The 24,942-nt window shown below is 36.2% G+C and overlaps 1 long non-coding RNA gene across 1 annotated transcript; it reads right to left on the bottom strand.

Moving 5' to 3' along the window:
- Positions 1-220: 220 nt before the first annotated feature.
- Positions 221-3,120, bottom strand: LOC130456562 (uncharacterized). Its single transcript, XR_008915616.1, has 2 exons — positions 2,661-3,120; positions 221-722 (listed from the first exon to the last, which is right to left on the bottom strand). It is a non-coding gene; the product is annotated as an uncharacterized LOC130456562 (long non-coding RNA).
- Positions 3,121-24,942: the final 21,822 nt, after the last annotated feature.

Genomic DNA, 24,942 nt, shown 5'->3' with positions numbered 1-24,942 from the left:
TGTGGGATGTGTGATCACTCTGATTTAGGGAAATCAAAATCTCAGACCATTTTGTCCTGTGTGATTCTTATCTATGTCCTTTCATAAGATCTCTTATGTTCCACAGGTTAAAGACTTTCTTTTAGGTCTTTTAGTATTTCTCAAATAATAGTATGACATATCTCTTTTCTCCCTCGCCAGTGTTTTTTCCTTGCCTCACAGTTGAAAATGACATATCATATTTCCTTGCTAGCCATTCATGTGTTTATTGACATCTTCTGCATCATTTCTTACACACAAATCATCATTGGTAACATGTATTATAGCAAAGAATTGGAGACAAAGTAGATGTTCATTAATTGGGGCCATGGCTAGCCAAACTATGACATAAAAGTAATGGAATATTACTCTACTTTAAGAAATGATGAATATGGCAAATGCAGAGGCAAAAAGAAATAAGTTGAAACAAGAAAATGTTACCTTAACAATATTTGTGTTGCACGACAAACACAATAGAATACAAGTAAACAGAACAAAAAAACAAAAGTAAATGCTACAAAATCATTATAACTAACCAAGGCCCCAAAAGATAAGAAAAGATGCATCCCCTTGCTTCCTTGTTGAGGTGAAGTGACTATGATTTTGGAAAATTTCATATATCAGATTTTAAAAAATATGTTTTCCAGTTTTCTTGAACTGTTTTGCCTTCTCCTTTTTTATTCTTTGTCATAATGATTGGATCCCTGGGAGGAAAAGGAAAGAGAGATATATTGAGAATCATAGATAATATAAAAACAAAATATATTTTAAAATTTTATTTTTAATTACATCTTTTCTATATCCATCATATATATATATATATATATATATATATATATATATATATTGCTCAAGGATCACCCAGAACTTTTATCCTATGAAAATAACAGTGTTTCATTACTTGTAGCTATTTGTATCACCACAGAAATACCAACACAGGTAAGGAAAAGTTGGGGCTTTGACTCTGAGCATCGTGGGACCATTATAGGTACTAAAAATTTACCAAATGCAATCTAGATTTGGTTTCTTTCTCCTATTCAGCTCTTGGCCCAATTCAATTTTTTTATTGTGGTGATTATACAAGATATTTATCCCAATAGGCCATTCGGCTGCATGTCCTAATCTAGAAAATATGCATTCTTCATCTGCTTGCTTTTTCTCCTGTAATTGAGAAGGATCCAAGTAATATATGATATATTTCTTTAAATGATAAAGATAGAAAATAAGGAGTTGAAAATATATTTAATAACATTTTTGAATTCTATTGATTACAGATTCTTGGATCAGAAAAACTTGATGTTTTACCTATTCCAATTCTACTATAATGCATATGCATCCAAATTTAACCAAAAAAAATTACATGATTTGGAATGCTTTTTACATTAATGTTAGCAAGCCTTTTATTCCTATCAGATATAAAGATGCTTAAGATCTTTATTTTTTATGAATATGCCCATTACAGCATTTTTTTAGTTCTATATAAATTGCCCTGAAGTTCAAAGAGTACCAAAGATTGAGTATAAATAGTGTAGCACCCAGGTTATTAACAATATCTGAGTATGAAATTCTTTATTTTCCTTATTATATTTATTATTATTATTCATAGACAGAAAACATTTAAATATGCTTTAAAGTTGGCAAAGCATTGACATATGTTATCTCATTTTATTAATGTGGATAACAATTTAAAACTACTCCAGTATCAGTAATATATTAATAAATATATGTGTATATATACATACATGTATATTTGACCTAAATGACTTTGCTTGTATATGTAATACTAATTTGATTAATGTTAAGATGCAAATCTAATCACATGGTATGGTAAAAAGAACACAAGGTTACAAGAAGTCAGAACACCAGCATTCTTCTCACTTACATACTTTGTGATTGTGGGAAAACTACTTTAGCAAGGGAGATAAGGTGATAAATTGAGAGAATAAAAGAGGTAAGGGAATTTTTAAGGATAATCAAGGCCTAAGCCTTCTTGTCAGCCAAAGGAAAAGGGTGGGGGAAAAAAGAGATACATTTAAAATTTAATAGAAATGAATAATTATAAAATTATAAAAGGAGGAGAAAGTCTGGTCCAAATTGAGGGGTTAGTCTTTTTTGTTCAGGTAAGAGGGTGTAAATAGGAAATTAGAGAAAGAAGCATGAGATGGACAGTTGGCACATGCCAAAGAATTTTGGAGAAAAAATTCCAGAAGCCAGGGGGAGAGAGAGAAGGGTTAACGGATAGACAACTGACACTTGATCCTTGATCCTGGTCTTAGTCTTAGATTGATTTTTTAAAAATAAAAAATAGTTCTTTAATTAAAAATTAAATTAGGAGGTAAAGGTTAGAAAAAAGGGGTCCCTACTTCTAAATTTTTTGCTCCTCCCACCTTGGCTATGTTTTGTCATAAGGCAAAACCCTTCTATTTCTTAAAGCTAGCTAACACCCTCTCTGATGTAGTTAAATCACCCCCAAACCATGTCTACGATCTGCCTAGCTAAAAATCCTCCTTTTACTTCCAAAAGTTGTTTCAAGGATTTGTTAACAGAGGTTCAGAATGACAGAGCTTACTCTGCAGGGTTTGACCCTGGGTTGGTCGCAAAGCCCAACTTTACTTAAAGCCCAGGCAAGTTGGCACACTCACAGACAGCAGGGATAATCAGATCTGCTCCAAACTGCTCTTCAGCTGGTCAGGAATCACAGGGAAGGATTGAAGGATTGTCTTTTGTTCACCAAAGACCTGAGATAGGAAAAGCTCCTAGAAGTAGCTCTTCCTCCCTCTGCTGGGGTAGGACCATGATCCAAAAAATCAGTCCAAAACCAACGATCAAGTGTCAGTTGTCTATCCGTTAAGCCTTCTCTCTCTCTCCTGGCTTCTAGAAACCTTTCTCCAAAATTCTTTGGCATGTGCCAACTGTTCATCTTATGCTTCTCTTTCTAATTTCACTATTACGAGGGGAAAATAGATCAGTATAAAGGAATGGAATTGAAAAATTCCATCTTGAATGACCTCAATCTTCTCAGTAAAGTAAAAGGTGATGGGAAAGGATGAGAGAGTTGGGGATTTTAGGAAATAAGGAAAGTATAGAATTATTGTAGAGAATTGTAGTAAGTGTAGGCAATCAATAGAAGATGAATAAGAGAGAATCAAAGGAGTTTTCCTTTATGGATCTCTGTTTAGTTTTCTATAAAATAAATGAGTCGGATTAGATGGTCACTAAAGTCTATTTATCAGAAGAGTCTATGAAATATAATGATTTGAGGAATTGAATTACCTAAATAAACCATAGCTTAAGTGAATTCACATCCAGGAAATTATCTGATTAAGCTTGATCACAGAAGTCGTGTGACATAGCATATAATGTTTTGGTCAGGAATGAGAGCCTAGGTTGGAATACCACTAGAAACTTAATAGCTCTGTGATTAAAAACAAGTCACCTAGTCTCTCTGATCTTCAATTTCCTCATCTTTAAAATGGTGGCAATAATATTTATACTACTCACCTGGAAAAAGCTGCTGTGAGGAAAGTTTTTTTGTAAACTTTAGAGGGCTCTTTGTAAATGGGAGCTGCTATGGTTGATGGACGAAGCCAGCTGATGTCAACAGACTTCTCTATTTAACTCCACTCATTGTTTCGTGGAGAAGCCAGTCCTATCAGCCAGTTATCACTTTTTTCAAGAATTAGGATGATGCCCTTTTCTGGTCAGAGCATTGGAAAATGAATCAAAAACCTCACCAAGATGTCAAAGGGCACCTGCTATGATGAACCTTTTCCACTCAGGAAAGATTCAGCTGAAAATCTTTCCCTTTGTGCTCTGGAGTCCAGCATGGTGGGAAGATTTAGAGCAAAGTTCTGAAGTCGAATGAGAGTGGCTTGTCCATAACCCTTAAAAGAGACCTTTGTTTGTTAACGGCCAGCAGACTGTAAACCATATGGGACAAATGCTTTTACCTGATTTCTTTGCACTGTGCCCCAGTCCTGGTGACTAACCAATCTAACCTGTCATCTGTCAGGTGGATCACTGCCCATCAGACCTTGCCAAATGTCTAGCTCCACTTCTCTACGTTTCAAGCGTCTTCCTAGGCTTCCAGGAATGCTGAAACCCGAAATCCAAACAGTTTAATGATTCCAAATGTTTCAAATTAGTGTCTGTCTTGTTGTTCTCGGTAGTTGGGGGGATCAATATTAATGAAGAGAGAAGCAGTAAACATCGCTAATGAGGATGAAGTAGGAGAGCCCAAATGACTGGAGGGATGCAATTCGGCGTGCAGCAAGCAAAAATGACACTGGGTATCAGGGACAGCATCTTTAATGCCCCCACAATAATAACAACACTGAAGTTAGCACTATTGGTAAATTTTAATAGATGATGTCTTACAAAAGCAGCCTGCTTGAAATTCAACCCAAAGACTAAATTAAAGGCAGAGCCCCAGTCAGTTAACTGGGCTATAACATGTGAAGAATTGATTTTCTTATTTTCAGCTGTCAGACCTGCTACAAAGAATGAGTTTTAATTCTGGGGATGTTATTAAACTCCTTGCTTAACTGGCAGAAAAATGGAACTGCTAGCCGAATGATGGTGGAACTGCTGTCAGATTGAATGACACCTGTCAGAGTATGATGAATGACCCTCTCTGCCCCACAATCCCCTGTTCTGTCACTCAGGTGAGGCCCATTAATCTTCATCGTGGGCCTGTCAGGCTCGGCAGCCATGACGATAAAATGTCTTCGAGCATTTACCACCAAGACACACGTAACAATACGATATTCTCATTGTCAGAGCAATACTGAATTAGCATAATTTATTATGACTTCCCTCCCCCTCATTCCATAACCCCCCCCAAAAAAAGAGTGGGGGCTAGATGTGATTAGACAGATGGAGGGTAGGCCTAGACTGCCAGCCACTAAGCCCCCTGCAGTGTCTGATGAGGAGGGGAGCATCTCTACAAACCAATCAAAAAACTGGCAGTTCAATTACAGAGTAATAAAGGGACATTCATCATTCAATTAGGCACCTGTCATGGTTTCACAAAAGGGAAAACTTCTAACCTGAGACTCCAGGGAGAAGATGCTACAACCAGGAGGCTGAGAAATAAATGAAAAAAGGACAAAGTCAATTACTGGCCAACCAGACAAAAGGAAATATGTTAAAAATAAAGGGAAAGTTCTCCCTAGGCAAAAATCAGAAAAGTTAGATGACCTTACCCAGATTATAAAAGGCTAGTATTAAAAGTAGCCTGGTATACTACTCTATAACGGAGGCCATTATTGGATTTTCCCTTTAAAAGCTGCCTTGGCAACTGAATCTTGTCAAGAAAGAAGTAGCAAGGAAACAAGGAGCCAGTGGTTGCTCAAAAGCAATGCTCTTAAAAGGATGAAGCCAAGTCATAGCACAGAGAACTGTTTGGCTGATTTGCCTTATTGAAAGGGAATGATTACAAGTGGCATTTAGAAAATATGATGCCATTGCCAGTGATCAGAAATAACCATAGACAAATTTGATTTCTGAGCAAGCCAAAATATGTGTGCTGACAATTCAATAGAACTCTGTGAAGCCTGGGAGAGAACCTTGAAAAGCAAAGCAAGAAATTTCAAATTCACTTCTTTGATTTTTTTCATACTTTAATTACTCTTATTACTTCTCATTAATCATACCGGGAGATGTATCTTATTATGCCAGAAAAGTGGAATAGAATAAGAGAGCATTGGGGTTAAAAGAAACTTTCCAGATTTCCTTGGGTAATGGCTTATTTTAGAGGAAATAGCCCCAGAAAATAGTAGTGACTTTGTTTTTAATAAAGTCAGCCAACTAACTTGGAGCAGAACTTGAACTAGAGTCCAAATTTCTGAATGTTAGGTCACTATTTTTGCCACACACCACCTAAATACTGTTCTTTGCTGGTAGAAGCACTAACACCATCCACCAGGTCATAATCCAATACATGTCATCTATTTAGTACAAATGAAGCAACTCTCTTTTGGATGAGGGCAATCAACACTCTATGTTCTATAATATTTTCTTTATAAAAATAAAGTTTGTGATTGCCTTATTCTTCTTGCCCAAGTGATTAAAACTATAGAAGCTTATAATGTAATATTAATCATGATGTCAGCTACATTGATGTCAAAAACCATTCAAACTTAGCTTTGAAAGACTTTCTCCTCATATATTGACAATTCTTATAATAGAAGGCATCAAGAATTCTGTGTCTTTTTACCTCACTGGAGAAACAACTTGGTGTCTGTGGGAGAAAGACTAACCAACCCAAGCAAACTGGGTTCTGGGAGTTGTGGAGGTCTCTGAGTCCCAAGCAGGAAGGATCTTCATTGGACACCTACACTTATGCCTTCACTGGGATGATCACCAATGATCCTCCTCTTGGAATCTGGTTAAAGACTGATTGAATTAAGTTTATATTCTGTTTTGTTTTGTTGTTTTTCTGTTTGAAGATAGGCTTATTCAACTAGTGCTTATTCTCAATTACAAAAGCAAGTATTTCACTTATAGGTGTTTTATATCATATAAGTTGGGATAAGAATAAGAAATTATTTTCACTGGTATAGAGAACTCCCAGATGATATATCTCCCTCTACTAGTACATGCTGGCACTTCCTCTGTAAGGTAAGATCTTAGAGAATTGACTAGGCTACTGAGAGGTTGAGAGTCAGAGTTGGATTTTGAACCCAGATCTTCCTGGGCTCAGGGTTTCTGACTAGTATGCCAGGATTTCTTTAGATAAGTATATGGATGTGTTTATATGCACTGTATCTGATTAGTCAAATATAGATAATGTATGAGCTTATTTATATATGTATACACATTTATGAGCATATATGTTAAATATAACTATATCTACATTTATACAGCTATAATATGCATATATAATTCACTAATTTTCTATCAACACATATGTGTACACCTTCTTATTCTTCTTATTCTTATTAAGCAACATTTTTTAAACAGAAATAAGCAAGAAAGCACTGACCTCATTTTATTCTGTTGCTAGCTACAGTGAAAACTCTTCTCATTTACATGTGCCTTTAAATGTCATATCCTAAAATCTGAGGGGCAGGTCATCCCCTCCAGGATTTATATATCAGGTTAATAGGTACTATAAGCAATGTGTGTGTGTGATAGGAGCAGAAACAGAAGAGGTAGTGATTCTTTGCTGCACACTCTTCTCGATATCACCTTATTTAGACTATTTCATGGTGATGAATTTTAAAATCCATTTTCTAGTTTCATATTCTCATTATGAAAATAGAGACTAGGAAATTTAGACAATTTTGAATGGTTCTGGAAGGTGAGAATTGCATGAGTCCTGAAGGTCAGCACTACCTAATTGCCAAAACGACTTAAAGGGACTATTTTTATAGACCTGAGTCTATGACCAGGCTCTATATTTAGTATTTCTTCCAGCTATGACTACAGTTTTTTAAAAAATGTTAAACAATGATAATAATCCCAGGTTACATTTGAATAAGGTCTTACTCTGCTAGTTCTAGAATTGAATTGGGTTATGATAAAATTTGCATACAGAAGCGATTTATCAACAGAAGGGACTATATGTCCAACACTCTGCAAAGTGCTGGGGATACAAATAATATGAATGAAACGGTCCCTACTCAGAAGGAGCCAACATTTTAACAACACAGATGATAAGTAGTTAATAATAATTACATTATAGTCCCTACTATGTGCTAAGAACTATGATAAGCATTTTGTAAATATTATTTCACTTGATCTTCACAACCACCCTGGGAGGTAGGTGTGATTATCCCCATTTTACAGTTGATAAAACTGAGACAAACAGAGATTAAATGATTTGCCCAAGGTCACAGAGCTAGTGAGTGGCTACAGCTAGATTTGGGCTCAATTCTTCCTGACTCCTGATCCTTTTCTCTATCCACTGTACAACCTAGGTGCCTCCGACATTAGGTGATAGGCAGGCTTGGATAGAAGATGATAGGTAATGGAAATATACATATGTGAAGAGTAAATATAAATACAAGTTAAGATAGAAGGGAAGGTACATGCATTTGGCAAGATACGGACAAGTTTTATGTAGAAGTGGTACTAAAACTCGTATTGAAATCTGAGATGGATTCTATGAGACTGAAATGAAAGGGGAGTACATTCCAGCAGTGGCAGATAGCCAGTACAAAGGCATGGATATAGGAAATGGACTGTCATGGCTGAGGAACAGTAAGATCAATAGTCTGGCTGTATTGAAGAGAAGTAGTGTATGATGACACTGGAAAGAGAGGATGGGGAAGAATGTGGAGGGCTCTAAAATCTAAAGAGTGAACTTTATATTTGATCCTAGAGGCAATAGGGAACCACAGAATTTGGCGGGTAGGAGTCAGCCCTACATAATTACTGATAATCACTCCAGCAATGTGGAGGGTTGGACTGGTATGGAAAGAAACATGAGGAAGAGGGAATGATATGGAACCAATTGTGATCACCTAAGGAAAATTGATAAGAACCAGAATAGGATAGTTGCAATATTGTTAGGAAACAGATCAAATAGATATGAGATACTGTAGAAGTAGAAACAGCAAAGTTTACCAAATGACTGGATATGTAGGGTAGAGAAGAGTGAAGAGTTTAATATAATGCCAAGGTTATAAACATAGGAAACCTGGAGAACGGCGGTATCTCTAACAGAAATAAAGAAGTTTAGAAGAAGGAGTTTAGGAAGAAAAAAGAATGAGCTCATTTTTGGACATGTTCAATTTGTGATATTTCTAAGACACCCAGTTTAAAATGTCTCACAGGTAATTGGTGCTGCAGGATTGAATCTTAGGGGAGAGGTTGAGCTGGAAATATAGATCTGTGAGTCATCTGAATAGAGATGATAACTGAACTGATGAGAGCTAGAGAGTATAGAGAGAGAACGGAGAAGCAGACCTGACTGAGCCTTAGGAAATAACCACAATTAGAAGGCATAATATAGATGATGAACCAAAGAATACTGAGAAGCAATGTTTAGACAGTCAGGAGTAAATAGAACAAGGAAAAAAATAGTGTCATGAAAGCCCAAAGATGAAAGAGTATCTAGGCAGAGACAGTGGTCTGCCTGGCTCTCTGAGATTCCACCCAGCCACCTACCAACTACCTTTTTGAGTCTTCTTACACCTTACTCTCCAAAATGTACTCTTCAATTCAGTGACAATGGCCTCCTGACTATTACATAATGAAGACTTTCCATCTCTATGCTCCAGGTATTCTTTCTGAGATATCCTGGGAAACTCTTCCACTTTAACTACTGACTTCCTTGGCTCTCTTTCAGATCCAACTAAAATCCCACCTTTTATAGGAATTATTCTCTATCCCCTCTTAATTCTAGTACCTTTCCTCTCTTAATTATTTTCTATTTATCTTGTATTTGACTTGCTTTTTATTTGATTTCATGTTGTCTCTTCCATTTGGTTGACAGTATCAAAAGTAGCAGAGTTGAAGAAGGATAAGGGCTGAAAAAAAGTTAACCAGCATGGGAGAAAGCAATTTCAGTTGCCTGATAATACTGGTAGCTATATAGCAAAGGCAGTGAATATGGACAGTTTTTTTCTGGGTCCTTAGGACATTAGTTGGGAAGGAGGCGAGATATAAGAACAGTATTGTCTAGTGAAAAATTATTATTTGTTTTTTGTTGTTATTTAAGGACAAGAGAAATTTGGGCATATTTAAAGGTAATAGGGAAGAAATTAGTAGCCACTGAGAAACTCATGATTAGAGAAAGAGGGGCATGGCTAAGATGTCAATCTGCTGGAGAAATTCCAAAATTAACTGGTTCAACCTGAACTTCAACTGGAGTCTCTTCCACAGTCAATCCAACATATTATGATCTTCTGGATAAGATTCTAGAGGAGGTCTAGCTAGATGTCTTGATGGATAGAGAGCCAGGCCTTGAGACAGGAGTCCTGGATTCAAATATGGCCTCAGACATTTCCTATGTGACTTTGAGCAAGTCACTTAACCCCAGTTGCCTAGCCCTTACCACTCTTCTTTCTTGGAACCATTATTCAACATCAATTATAAGACAGAAAGTAAGAGTTTGGTTTTTTTTTTAAGGCTCCAGAGGAACTCCAATAATATGAACTTCATTGCATCCTGAAATTACTCACTCCATATTGGAAAGCTCTAATTTTCAGGTAAGTTTTCCTTACATTGAGTCAAAATCTACCATTAATTTCTAACCAACATTTCAATTTCTGTCCTTTGGGGACAAGAAAAATGGTCTAAATTATTGTTTACATGATAGCCCTTCAAAAGCAGAAAATAGTCACAATGCCCAAGCTAACACTTCTTCTCCAGGATATACATAACCTATTCCTTCTACCAAAGCTCTTTGGCTCTCAAACTAATGACCTTTGCTCAGGGCACCCTATTTTGTCAAAGTCTTTCATAAAAGATGATGCCAAGAATGAATAAAATTCTCTACATGTAGTCTGACCAAAAAAAGTGCAGTGATAATTCTTTTATTTTTTTATACTGTTCTTAATTAAATGCAACCTAACTTTGCATTAGTTTTATTTGACTTCAACATCTCTTTTTTTGTTGTTTTCTAAGCTAGTTGTTTTCTATCTTGCCCAGCCTATGAGTACAGAGGCCACTCACTGTCTTCCTAATTCCTCTGCTAAGTGGCACAGGAGCTTTGAACTACTCAATGCCTATCCTGGGTAGATTCACCCCTTCTTAGCCACCTTGGGGACTCCTATTTCCCAGAGGCTCACCACTTATGTGTCGTACACCAAATTAGCTAAGTGTATCAAAGCATATCAAAGCATAGAACTCCTGCACTCAAGAATTCCATTAGTCTCAGCCTCCTAAATAGTAAAGATAACAAGCATATCCCACCACTTCTGGTATCATATCTTATTATTAACTTATACTGTTTGTATTCCACTCATGCAAATTTATAAATTGATTGTTCAATTGATCATTCTCTTCAGGTCTTCTTCCCATTAATGCCTCTGTTGCTATACCTCACAGCTTTTGTAAAAAAAATGCAATTGCAGAATTTAACATTTAATCGTCTTAGAGGATATTTTATATTTAATCTCTTGTTCTAGTCTATCAAAATCTTAAATGGTCCTTATTCTACTATTCAAAGTATTAGTAATTTCTTCTAGTTTTGGATCCTCAACAAATGTGGCAAGAATTTACATGTTTATATTAACCATTGATTAAAAAAAAATTATTGAATACAACAGGATTAAAAACAGATCCCTGGGGATATTCTAATAGCAATTTCCCTCTAAATTGGCATGGATGATTTAATCACTATTCTTTTGCATCTGGTCATTCCACAGATTTTTCCAATCTGCCTTATTGTACTATCATGTACTCCATATCTCACAATTTTGTTCTTAAATATGTATCATAATTGCTTATAACTATGTAATGCTTTGAGGGTTTTTTTTGTCACAACATCCCTGTGAGGTCAATAGTATATAAGTTTTATTGTTACTCTTGTTGTTGTTGCTGTTTGGTTTTTGTTTGCTTGCTTGTTTGTTTTTGGACAAGACCAGTGGAGGCAACTTCCTCTACCAATGGCACCATTTCTATAACTTGGAATCATTAGAGAACCAGTACACTGAGAGTTTCAGTGATTTGACTAGGGCCATAAAGTCAGTTTTTGTCAAAGGATCTGAACTGGGATCTTCCTGACTAGGAAACCAATTCTCTACTCATATACTAGACTGAATGATTGTCCATATTTTGCTGATGAAGAAATTGAATTTGAGTGGATTGTCCAAGGTCACCTAGCTAATAAGTGTTGGAGCTAGATTTCAAACCCAGATCTTTCCTGACTTTAAATCCAACATACTTTCTTTTCACTCTGACGTGCTGATGGACTTTTTCCAATTATCTGATTGAAATTCTGGTATACCATATCAATTATATGTCCTCAATTTATCAAACTAGTAACTATCCTCCTTCCATTACCCCTCGCCAAGAAAAGAAAGCTTAGTATGGCATGAGCTATGCTTTGATAAAATCATAATGAGGGTGTTGTACAAGGTGATCTTTAAGGTCTCTTTTATCTCTAAATTCTATGATCTTTTAATAATAAATTCTAGAATCCTGCCAAGGGTAGGAGTAATTTTCACCCAAAAAAAATTTTTATGACTCTATCTTCTCCAACTCTCTTAAAATCAAGTCATTTGCCTTTCTCAAGTTATTTGGTGCCTCTTACATTATTTACATTTAAAAAAAAGATTATTGACAATGACTTAATAATCTCATCTGATTATTCAACACCCTGGACCATAGTTTGGCTTCTTAATTTAAATTAATTGAGAAAAGCCCAATGTTTTCACCAATGATTTTGTAAAATGATACCTTAGAACCATTAATTAGATTGTATTCTAACATTTGGAGTAATGAGGATACCCAATAGAAAATCAAAGGTCTCAGCCTCTATAATCTGAATAGCCACAAAATAGTTTGTGTCGAGATTGGAAAATTGCTCCTTTTGGGAAAAAACTCTTTCTTCATTTATACCTCAATAGTTAAAGGATGTATGGAATTTTCAACTTAGGAACTTCTCTCAATAAAGAATATAACCACAAAGACGTTGTTAAGAGTTATTGAGAATTATTGTGGTTGAAAAATTCATCAGCCTCTGTCCAATCTGATGATGAGGACCTCCAAACTTAATATGATATCCTCAGACAACCTTTATTTGATATTTTAATCTATTTCTCTAGATTATTCACTCCTGATATTCAAGTCAGTCTCTCTACTCTTTCAAGTTTAGTAACTGGCTCTCCTATACATAATCCCTGCCCTCATAGTTGGGGACTTCAATAGATATCCTGATATACATTCAAATGTCTTGTTCTACCCCTTCTTCAATTGTTTCTCCTAGATAATCTATATAATCACTCTATGTCAACCCAACAATAAGATGACTATATTTTATCATCACCCATAACTATGCTACCTCCATAACTTTGAATACTGAAATTCCTTTCTCTAATCATTATTTCATTCTTTCCATCTCCTCTGTCTCTGTCATCCTAATTCTATTCTTGATGATTTCTGGTCCCTCAACTCTTCCTTCTATCAAGGATTCTTTTCCTCTAATGCAAAGATTCTTTTCTCAGACAAAGCCCTTCTTGACCACTTTATTGGACTAATCTCTTTTTCTAGATATTCTTTTCTCCTTTTAGCTTCTCTGACTCTGAACTCTATGGCTTCTCCCATGTTTCTGCCCAATTCTTTTCAGGTACTTTTAATATGTCCTTCCCCTTAATTCCCTTTAATTCACCTTATCCCCCCCCCAAGATGGTTCTGACTTAGATTCTTTTCTCAATATGTACTCTCCCCATGCTCTACCAAGGGATCAATTATCATCTTGTCAATTACTCCCACAAGTATTGGCTAGCCCTGATCCTCCTCCCAAACTGCATTCATATATTTCCAACTCCCTATTAAAAATATCTATTTTAATATCCCATCAAAATCTGAATTTTGGCATGTCTAAAATGAAATTCATTATTTCCCCCCACAAACTTTCACCCATCTCAATCTTAATTCTTTATTCTTCCTCACCTTCCATTTCTAATCAATTGCCATGTTTTGTCTGTTTTGTCTTTGTATATAAGCTCTATTCCATCTATTTCCTTTCTACTCACATGGCCACTATTCTATTTCAGACCTTCATAATGTCTTGATTGAATTATTTTAATAGTTTTCTAACTGTTCTTCAATTTTTAGTCTCCTCAGTCCCTCTCCATTCTATACTCTGTTAAAAGCAACTAAAATCATCTTTATAATGCACAGGTCTAACTATATCACTTCCCTTTTCAAAAGTTTTCTTGGGCTCCCAATTATTGCTCATAGGACAAAATACAGCTCCTCCACTTAGCATTTAAAACCCAATAATGAGACTCTAAGTTGCCTTTCCAGATTGAATCTGCATTGCTTCTTCATGAATGATTCATTGCAGCTAAACTGGATTACTAGCTTCTCCCCAAATTTTGCATTCCATCTAAAAGCTATGTGCAATCACACAAACTATCTCCCACATCCAAAATACATTTCCCCTCTTCTATCCTCTTGGAATCAATGACTACCTTCAAAACCCAGCTCAATTACCATCTCCTAAGTAAAGCCTTTGCCGATTTCTCCAATTATGTTTTCTTTCTTGTCAAATCACCTCAAATTAATTCCCTGTGGAGAGGATATATCCCTCAGGTTGAATATAAGCTCTTTGAGGTCAAGGGCTAGTCTACTTTTCTCTTTGAATTTCCATTATCTAGCAGAATGTATTACACAAAATGTGAACTTAATAAATGTTAAGTTGGTTGAGGTACCCTTGAATGAATATATCTGAAAATAAGGTAATTGGATTACAACCTCTAAGGCCTTTTCCAACTTAATGTAGTTCAATAATTCAGATGGCAAACTGGTATTTTTCTAAAGGTGGAAAAATTGTCACTTTAATTCTTTACTTTGCACAAACTGAGAAAAATTGGACTCTATTTGGTAATCCTCTCATTCTCTTTTCAATCTTCTAATAGTAATAAAATCAGATATAGAAGATAATAGTATTACATAGCATTGTATCTGTTAACATATACCTGTATACCTATACATATGTGTGTATAGGTACCTATATAACTCATGCATGTTAATATAATCTAAATTATATAATATATTGAACCTATTCAATCATAGTTGATAGAGTCAATAATACTTTCAACCAAGGTGCTAAAAAACTGCTTGGTCCTTTCCAAAATTTTATGATTTCTTTCAAATTCTATTAGTAAATACAAAGTTGTTTTAGCACACTCTGATTATTAATAATCAGAATTTAATCTTACCCAACCCCCATAAAAACGGAGATTTCAGCCATTTCTTGATTATATAAAATAAAACAGAGATAAGGCAAGTTTCTTGATTTGATCAACATGATTGCTCAATATTAGGTCCCAATTTCCCCTCAGTGCACCCTTTCTCTATAAAAGACATGATTCATGAGATCTACTTCTGAAAGGAATTTTCAAGATCATTTCATTATTTATACCCAAGAAACCTGAGGCCCAGAATTATCTTGGATAACTTGCCTAAGGTTACTTAGGTAGTAAAAAGCAGTCCAGATTCAAATCCAGATCATCCTCTGATACTTTCCACTCATTATTTCTTGGAACAATCTACTTCTCTTATTTTTCTCATCTATAAAATGATTGGTTTGTACTAGATGACCTTTGAGCTTCCTTCTAGCTCCAAATCTGAAATGCTACCATTATCCCAAATCTCAAAGGCTAGGGTTCTGATCATAGCTGTGTTGCTGAACATTCTTCTCAATCTAGGACTATGTCTGGACTCTAATGAGCCATGTGTGACTCCAGACCAATATAGACCTCCCATGAACTGATGCCTCTGACAGCAATGTAAACAAGAGATAGAAAGAATCAGGGTTCAGCCCTTCAGATATTAAAGCTATACTGCTTTTCCCAGGCTTGATCATCTTCTCCACCTACATTCAAGACATATGGTCTCATCTCATGTCAGGAATGTAGTATGGGATTACAAGGTCTATCGTTTATCAAAAGCCTTGAAGGTAACTAGAATCCATTAACTAAGAACTAAGAAGGATATTTTCTGAAGGCAATTCACCAAATAGCTTTCCAGAATGACTATCTTGTTTGAGGCATAAGGAGTGATTTTGGACTTGATGAGCTAGAATTTCAGTTCTGATCATTTGACAAAGGCTCATTTTCCTTTCTTCAGGTTTCAACCTTTCTTTTGCCAGTACTGATTAATTTTGCTTGTCTTCTCTCTTCATTTGATCTTCTCTGGGGACCTGGATCCTTGTTCTTCTCTGCTTATTCATAAATTCATGTTGATATTCTGTAACATTTCTTGCTGAGAAGATGTCACTGCCACCCATATTTAACTGTTCTGTAATGGGTCATTCTGCTTTTTTGGGTTACAGGGCACCTAAGATTTGTTTTCATATCCACAGCTGACTTTAGCATAAACAAGATTTGCTCTGTTTTGATAGTTCTCTCCTTATCTGAGGATTGAAGCATCCATAGCAGATCTGTAACTAAAGGAGAGTGAATAGGTCTTTGTTCCACAGCCTTTAAATTTAGAAGGCACTCATACTACTTGTTTTTTATTTACAAGGATAAATAACTGGGCTTAGGATATAGATTAAAAGAACAATTTGTTAAAATAGGAAACTAACAGGTGACATGATTTCTGCTTGCCCCCCAAAATGAATTCAACTGAACTATCTGGAAAGCTGATTAAAGAGGGCCTTTTTGGGTGGTTTGCCCCAGATATGTTCATGGCACTTGCCCCAAGAATTAGAATTTCACATTTCCATTCCAGTTCATTAGATAATGAGCTCTGTTCAACCACAGAGCCATATCTAAAGTTAAATCTTCTCAACACATGGGTTATAAGGAAAGAATGAGGCCTGACTTGTTCAGTGTTTATTATTTATATCACTAAAACAAACTAGATAAGTTCTAGCCCTTAATGACTCTTCTCTCCCCCTCCTTTTTCTTCTTCTCCCTTTCCCCAGAAGAGTCTGCTATCAAAGTCTAAATTTTGATGACTATATTTAAAAATTCTCCCTATCACACAAATACACTCCTATACACATATGTATGTATATATAAAAATGTATATTTGTTTGTATATTGATATCTACACATGTATGTATCTATAGGGACATATAGAAATATATACATAAAAATAATAGAGTTGCAAAGGAAACATTATAGTCAAATACAATTATCTTTTGTTTTTCAAAAACAAATTCACAAACATCAAGTTATAAACACTTGACCTAGAACTATGATCCTATGACTTGCCCTTATCTGAATGACTCAGATCATTCTAGTGGAAGAAGAGTTTCTTCTTAATGATTCTGTTCTTCAAGCATATAGTCAGAGCTAGAAAGAATCTTGTTGTTCAGTCATTTCAGTTATGTTTGACTCCTGGTGACCTCAGTTAGGGTTTTCTTAGCAAAGATATTGGAGTGATTGGCCATTGAACACAACCACCTCGTTTTATAGAGGAGGAACCAAGCAAGAATAGGCAGAATGATAGAGCTTTAAAAAAAAAAATCATGGAGATAGGATTTGAACTCAGGTCTTCCTGACTCAAACTTAGCACTCTATCCATTTAGCCACCTAGTCCCTTCAACTTCTCCTTAGAGTTCCACTGGGCTCCTTATGGGCATTTTTCTCTTTATAACCCCACTTCCTAGAAGAGTATATGGCACATAGGGAGTTATTAAATAAATAATTTTTTTGGTAGGAAGAATTAATTAAAACCAAAGGCAGAAAAGGAATCTATTTTCCTGGGTCTTTGGATACAGTCCACCTTTCCAACGGATGACATGGCTGGACATTTGTGGGCCAGGAAACGCATCCCTGGCACAGGAGCTTTGTTTACACTCCAGGTAAGGAAACAGAGGGTTAAAAAAAAGTAATCACATACGGAGGCAAAAAAGAGAAGGAAGACAGTAAAATATCAGGAATGCAGCTAGATGAATAATTGATGAACTGGTGGCCTAACAGAGAGTCTCATTAATATGATCCTGCAGGTTCATTAAGTACTGTTCCAGGCTTGTCTTGGAAGAGTCCTCCTGAGTTTTGATTAGGGACTATGTGGCTTTCGCTTCAACATCAGAACTTTGAGCTTTGGGTCTCAACAACTGCTTTCTAAGCTCCTCTACCTTTAGCCCAGCACCTTTCAGAGGCTGTTGTCAATCCCCCTCTCACTAATCATAGGTCCCTAACCATGACAGTCAGTCCTAGTAAATAATATATCAAGATAAATGATAATTGTTCTGTTTTAAGTGTCTCCTAATGAGCATCATAAATTAAAAATTAATATTGCAAAGACTGTATGAATAGCATCAAATCCATAAACAAAGCAGCGGGTATCACGCTTACAAATGAAAGCTAAACACCTCCCCTATCCTCTTTTTCCAGCCTCCCCCTCCCACTCTTGCTCCTAACCACCCCAATCCTATCCACACTCCCCCCACCATCAAATCCAAGAGCCAGCAGATTGTCAGGAATTACAAAGCAAATAGATGATACTAAATCCTTTTTCTTTTTTTTTATTTAAATAAGTGATATTTGCGTTTCCACTTGACTCCCTGCTTTAGTATGGTTGAAAGGGTTACCATGAATTATTTCTATTTTATATAGGGTCCTTTCTTTTCCTTCCTTAATAAAAGAAGTTTGAATTTACTGGTTCAAAAACTAGAACATATACCAGCATATACAGATGAGAAAGGGTAGAAATTTGGTGTTTCCATGAAAAGGCTGAAATACAGTTATAGTGGCTGGATAGCTCTATACCACAGGTCAGGTATTTTTTTACCTCTTTCAGGAATGTCTTTAGAATCAAGTGGCCCAATGAAAGGATAGGAATATATTGAGTGTGCATTGATGTCAAACTCAGGATAACATTATCATTACTATTGCCCATAAATTCATTTTACCTAGAATTTCTTTTTTCTTTATTGATATGCAATCTCTTGCTGATTGCATTTTCTTTAATAACCCAAAGATGCAAATGCCATCTATGTAATAGACACAAACAGGAATGCATACATATATGCACACAAGGCTTAAATACTTTCATTCTAAAAAAATAAATCTGAGCTGCAAGGTTATAGAAAGAAATAGTTCCTTCATTTTGGTCCTCTGAGTATTTTGCTTTTTTGCCTCTCCTAAAGGGAACAGGATTCAATCTCCAGCTGGACTGGGGGGTGGGGGGCGGGGGAGGGAGGGAAGATAAAGCGGGGGAGCAGAGGGTGGCAGGAGGGAGAGGGTTAGAACATGAAGCCCTACTTTCTTGGTACCCACTCTAATTCTTTTACACAAGCAGCATCTGCACAGACTTAATATTATGATAATGAAAAACTGGACTTCGCTCTCCAAGGGATCCCCCAAAACAGAACAACCACCAGGGCCTCCCCAAAATCAAAGCCCACGCAGGAACATGGTACTTAAGCTAATTAAATCCACAGCAGAAACCAGTCAGCCTGGAGAGTTCCAAGAAACGCGTTAACACGTTTTTATTTTATAAAAATGTCCCCATTGAAATAACAGAACTGAATGCAAATGTAGAACTCAGCATTCAATAATGCTTACATCCACATCTGTCAACATTTTAAAGAAATTCAAATGGAATATATTTGCAGCCCTAGAAATCCTGAGTTTATGCACAGAATACATTTGAGGAGCCTGCCTTGCCACAGGTAACTAGGCTACAAAGAGAAAGTGATCACAGGATGACGGTGTTTTAGAACCGGAAGAGAGCTCCGAAATCCTGAACTGCAACCATCTCTTTTTACAAATGTGGAAAGTAAGAAGGCGTAAGAGACCAAATCCTTTTGTGAGTTCAGCGTCCAGAATAAGAATAAAGGGCAGAAGGGAAATGGGGGAAAGAAGTCAAAGGTAAAATAGGCTAGGAGAGTAATGACGTCACCAGGTCTCCCTTTTGCCAACCAAAGCTGGGGAAAGGGATAACTAGAAAATCTGACAAATTCAGCCATACAGTGACTGGAGCAAGAGGCATGAAGGACATTCTCAAGGCAATTTAAAGACCAGTTAAGGAAGATAAAAGTCCCCAGAACAAAGAACGCAAGATACTAGAAAAATGCCTTAGGGAAAGGAACCACAAGCCTTCCCTCCCCTAAGGCTATTGATGGGGAAGCTACTTCCAGAGGAGGGAGCAAGTCCGGGGAGACTGGGAAGAACTGGGAAGAAGCCAGGGTTCAGCTTTTGCGAGCAGGAAGGAAGTAGTAGCCATCTGGCTGCTTCCAGTTTCAACAAATGAGTCTTACTAACCTTGTTCTAAGTTCAGTTGTTTCTACTTGATGAAGAAATGGAAGTTCTATGAGTGCCTGATAAATTTAAATTTGGTGCTATGGGAAAAAGCCCCAGTTACAACACACTAGCTCAGTGACTGATCCGAAGGAGAAGAGGGCTGTGAAGACAGACTGCCTCTTTGAACTCAGATGCTCAGCATCCTGAGAATTTGAATGGTGTAGGTAGCTAGTATAGATCATGCCAAATTTCATGGAAATTCAGAATGACTGCTGAACTATGCTAGGTTTACCCAAGGACCAGGCAGCTAAGTAACAGAGAAGTGTATTGGACCTGAAGTAAAGAAGATGAGTTCAAATCCTGCCTCAGATGCATACCAGCCAAGTAAACTACTTGATATTTATCAGTCTCAGTTTACTCATCCATAAAATGGGGATAATTATAGTACCTACCACATAAGTTTATTGTGAAGATCAAATGAAATAATGTATTAAAGCACTTTGTAAACCTGAAAGCACTATATGAATGCTGGCTATTATAGGGACAACTAGTTAATATCATAGATAGATCACTGGATCTGGAGTGGGGAAGATTTTAGTTCAAATTTAACCTCAGATACTAGTTGTGTGAACCTGGGCAAATCATTTAATTTGTTTGCCTCAGTTTCCTATCTGCAAAGTGAAGATAATAATAGCATCTACCCCCCTCCAGGGTTGTGGTAACGATTAAATGAGATAATAATTATAAAATGTTTAGCATGATGTCCAGCACATAGTAAGTAATATATAAATGTTAATAATTATAAAGAATACAAAAAGAATGATACCCATGTAGCTAAGTCCAAGTACTGTTTTTGAAAATTGGAAACATTGTGTGTGCGTGTGTATGTGTGTGTGTGTAATATTCCAGGACAGTTGTCCTTATTCAATGCTTTATATTCAAGGTATAATTAATATGCTAGATGAACCCTATTTTCATGCTGTCCTGATAATCTATCTTATAGGAAAAACCACTTCATGTGAGATTCTTTTCAGTATTCTACTAGCTATCTCCTCTGGAATGGAATTGAAGAGAGAACCACATTAACTGAATTCTGCTGTGGATCAAAAAATCTGTCTCTTGATAACTTCCATTAATCCCTTTTCTCCAGGTTAGCCCTTCAAATAATTAAAGATAGTTATAAAGCCCTAAAGTCTTTTCTTTCTACAAGATAATCAGTTTTAGTTCCTTTCACCTATCCATTATTAAAGGTCTCCAGTCCCATAATTATCCTGGTTATCCTTCTTTGGACACATATCAGTTTGTCTTCCTAAAATGTGGAGCTTAGAACAAAACACTATATTCCTGAAGTGGACCAGAGCGGAAAACAGCGAGCCTCCCATTTCCCTTGTCCTGGACACCATTTTTTGTTTAATGTACCCTAAGATCACATTCACCTTTTTAGATATCTTATTATACTTTGGCTGAAACCAAGATCCTTTTTCTTGTACACTGTTGCCTAACTTTTCTTTCTTCATCCTATTCATGTCAATTTTTAAAACTCAAATCTATAATTATTCCATTAAGATTCATCTTTGAAGATTTAGATCCTTATTCAAACCTATTAAGATCCTTTGGGATCTTACTGTCATATACAATGTAAGCTTTCTCTCAGCTGTGTGTGATCTGAAATTTTTATAAACGTGTTAACCACACTTTTACCAAGATAGTGACAATGGTGCTGAATAACAGAGTTGTAATTAAACACATTTTATGTATATTACAATAACACACTGTCAAAAGGGAACATGCGCAACAAAAAATGATAGTCTTTTTTTCCTTCATTTCCTAATTCTTTCCAATCCAATCCAACTTAATCAAAAGGCATTTATTAAGTACCTGCAATGGACGAGGCTGTGGGCTAAGTAACAGGGATACAAAGACAAGACAAAGATAAGTCCTGCTCTGAAGAAACTTACATTCTAGGAGTAGTGATAGTAGACTACTTCTAAGAATATTTTGAGATATGTGTGTATATATAAATATATTTACATGTGTGTATGTACATATATAAATGACAAAGAGAGAGAGATATGACTGATACTTTGAGGAAGGAGAAACTACTAGAAATGTGGATGATCAGAAAAAAATAACCAAAGAAGGCTATAATGGCATAGCTTTCTCTTCCATTTTTCTCCCTTTAACTCTTGATAAGAAATAGGAAGTCAATTATTTGCTATACTCTTCCCTTTCTCTGACCAATTCAATGCCATGATGACAATCATTTCTTTTCCTTGCTACCCAAACCATATGCTACTGGTGAATTTAAGATGCAGAAAAATAAAAATTGAACAAATTCTATTCAATAGATGTTTGCTAGGTGCCTGTTATACACAAAGTATTGTGCTAGCTGTTAAGTTAAAAATAAACAGTAACTGCCCTCAAGTAGCTTACATTATACCCAGCGGATGGGAAGATACAACATATACATAGATAAGTAAAATACAGGGGAAATTCCAGATGGATCCATGAAGACTTCACAGAGGGAAAGCATCTGAGTTGAATCTAGAAAGAAAATAAAACTCATAGAGGTGATAGAGTTGAGAAAGGAATATATCCCAGGAATTAAGAGTTTATGTAAATGCATTGCCATGAAATGGAGGCCAGGGAAGGAAATAAAGTAAAGAATCACATGTTCCTTCTATGGTGATGGATGTCCTTTTTTTTGTCATGAGTCTCTTGGAGCTGTCTTAAATCCTTGCCTTGTTGTTAATAATTGTCAAAGTTGATCATCATACATTATTTGTTGTTACTGTGTACAATGTTCTCCTTGTTCTGCCCACTTCACTTGGCTTTACTTCATATAAGTCTTTCCAGGTTTTTTGTAATCATCTTGTTTGTCATATATTATGGCACAAGAGGAACCCACTATTTTCCCAAATAGATAATTCTTTTTTAAAAAATCTAATTACTAGGAAGCTTTTTTTTCCCTTTCATTAAGACTTCATGACACACCAACTCAAATCAAAATTCACTGATTTAGAAACAGTGCCCTAACTGAATCAGAGAGTCAAGGTAAGAGAATGATCCATGTTCCTACCTGAGAGGGAGAGGCCACAAAGTAAATATTAAACTGGACTTTGGAACATTCCCTCAAAATGTTGAATGTGTATAAGGGGTGGTAGTGAAAGAGTTATGGTAGGGATCATCTTGTCTTATTTTCTGTAAGTTTCTTCCATCAATGTCTTTCACTGAATTCTGAAGAATAGCCAGATTTCAACAGAAGACATTTAGTTTCATGTAAACACCTTATCCAAAAGACTGAACATCAAACAGAGCAGTACACACATTTGAAGGAACTAGTGCTGCAAAGTCAGCATTTGGTTGAAGCCCAAACTTCAGGGTGAAATTCATACACAGATTTTTGGGGTTTTTTTGATTCGATGGAAGAGAATATGCCAACTAAGCCTTAATAGCCTAATGAATTCCTAGCAAACTCTTGGCATTCATGGGAAGAGTCAGGATGGGGACACTAGCTTTCTACCTGAGTCCTTCTATCATAGAAGCATAAAAAATAAATAGGTTCAGTAGCTTTTGAAATAACCCTAGTGGTGGGAGGTAATAATGCTCAATGTAAAAAATCCAGAGCTGGAAGGGACTATGCAGGCTTAGTTTGGTGATTGAGACGTGATCTTTGTCACTCTGCTGCTCACGAAGCATGATTTGTCTCTGCGTATCATTGCATTCACCTGTGATTGTGAAATCTCTTCAAAATGGGAATTTACATTTACAGGAACTCTATTGTGATATATAAAATATTTGAAAGACTCAGGTGGGTGAGATGGGTGGTGTACATGCTAAACCTGGAGTGTTCTGAAATTTCCTCTCATTATCATAGATTACCAGAACTAGAAATAACCAGTTTAACCACTCCTACAATGTCTAATAATAGTTAGGTGGTACAGAAGATAGTGCCAAGACTGGAGTCAAGAGGACATATGTTCAAATCCAATCTCAAATACTTCCTAGCTGTGTGACCTAGGTGAGCTATTGCTCCCTTTAGTTTCCTTGCCTATTAAATGGGGGTAATAACACCTACTTCCAAGGTTGTTATGAGGATCAAATGAGAAAGTATTTGTAAAGCTCTTGGTTCAGTGCTTGACATGTAGTAAACACTAAATAAATGTTCAGCTATTATATTAACTATTTTACAGCATGTTTTGGAAAAAATAAGAAAGACCACTAGAGTAGGTCTGAAGAAGATAAAAGTAACTAGAGTTGTTCAGTCATTTTTCATTTTTGTCCAATTATTTGTAAACCCATTTAGGTTTTTCTTGGCAGAGATACTAGGGTGATTTTCCATTTCCTTCTCCAGATCATTTTACAGAGGAGGAAACTGAGGCAAGCAGGATTAAGTGACTTGCCCAAGGTCACACAGTAAGCATCCAGAAAGATTATTCTTCCAGATTCTAGGCTCAGCATTCTATCCACTGTGCCACTCAGCTGCCCAGTAGTAACAATACATTTATACAAATACATAGGCAACCATCTAGCCTCCCCTCTCCCTGCCATTTACAAGAAATTTTCAGCATTGGAAGGGACCTCAGAAGCTATCTGGTCCAAATGATATTTGAAAAAGGATATTCATTATAACATATTTAACAAGTGGTCCTCTGGCCTTGTGTTGATGATGTCCAAAAAGGAACCCATTACTTTCCAAAGCAGCTCCTTCCACTTTTGGAAAATTTTAATTAGTGGAAAGTTTTTCCTATCAAGTCTAAATTGACCTCTTTCTAACTTTCACTTGTTGATTTTGGTTCTTCCTTCTTCAGTCAAATAATACAAGTTTATCCCCTCTTAGAGATGATAAAACTTACAATAACTAAGAACAGTTATCACATCCCTCTCATCTTCATTTTGCCAAGCTAAACATCCTTTGTTCTTTCATTCCTCATGTGACATGAACTTCAGGTCCTTTCACCAGCCTGGCTACTCTTCTCTGGATGCGCTTTATCTCAGAAAATATTCTGCCTAAAACGAGCACTTATCACAGTAGAGTACAGTAGGAGTATAATTTCTTTGTTCCTAAAAGCTATGGTACTCACAAAATCTACACTTCACC

Source organism: Monodelphis domestica, chromosome 1, assembly GCF_027887165.1.
Source record: "Monodelphis domestica isolate mMonDom1 chromosome 1, mMonDom1.pri, whole genome shotgun sequence".
In the NCBI taxonomy this organism is placed as follows: Eukaryota; Metazoa; Chordata; class Mammalia; order Didelphimorphia; family Didelphidae; genus Monodelphis; species Monodelphis domestica.
This window is presented reverse-complemented; position numbering and strand designations above follow the sequence as displayed.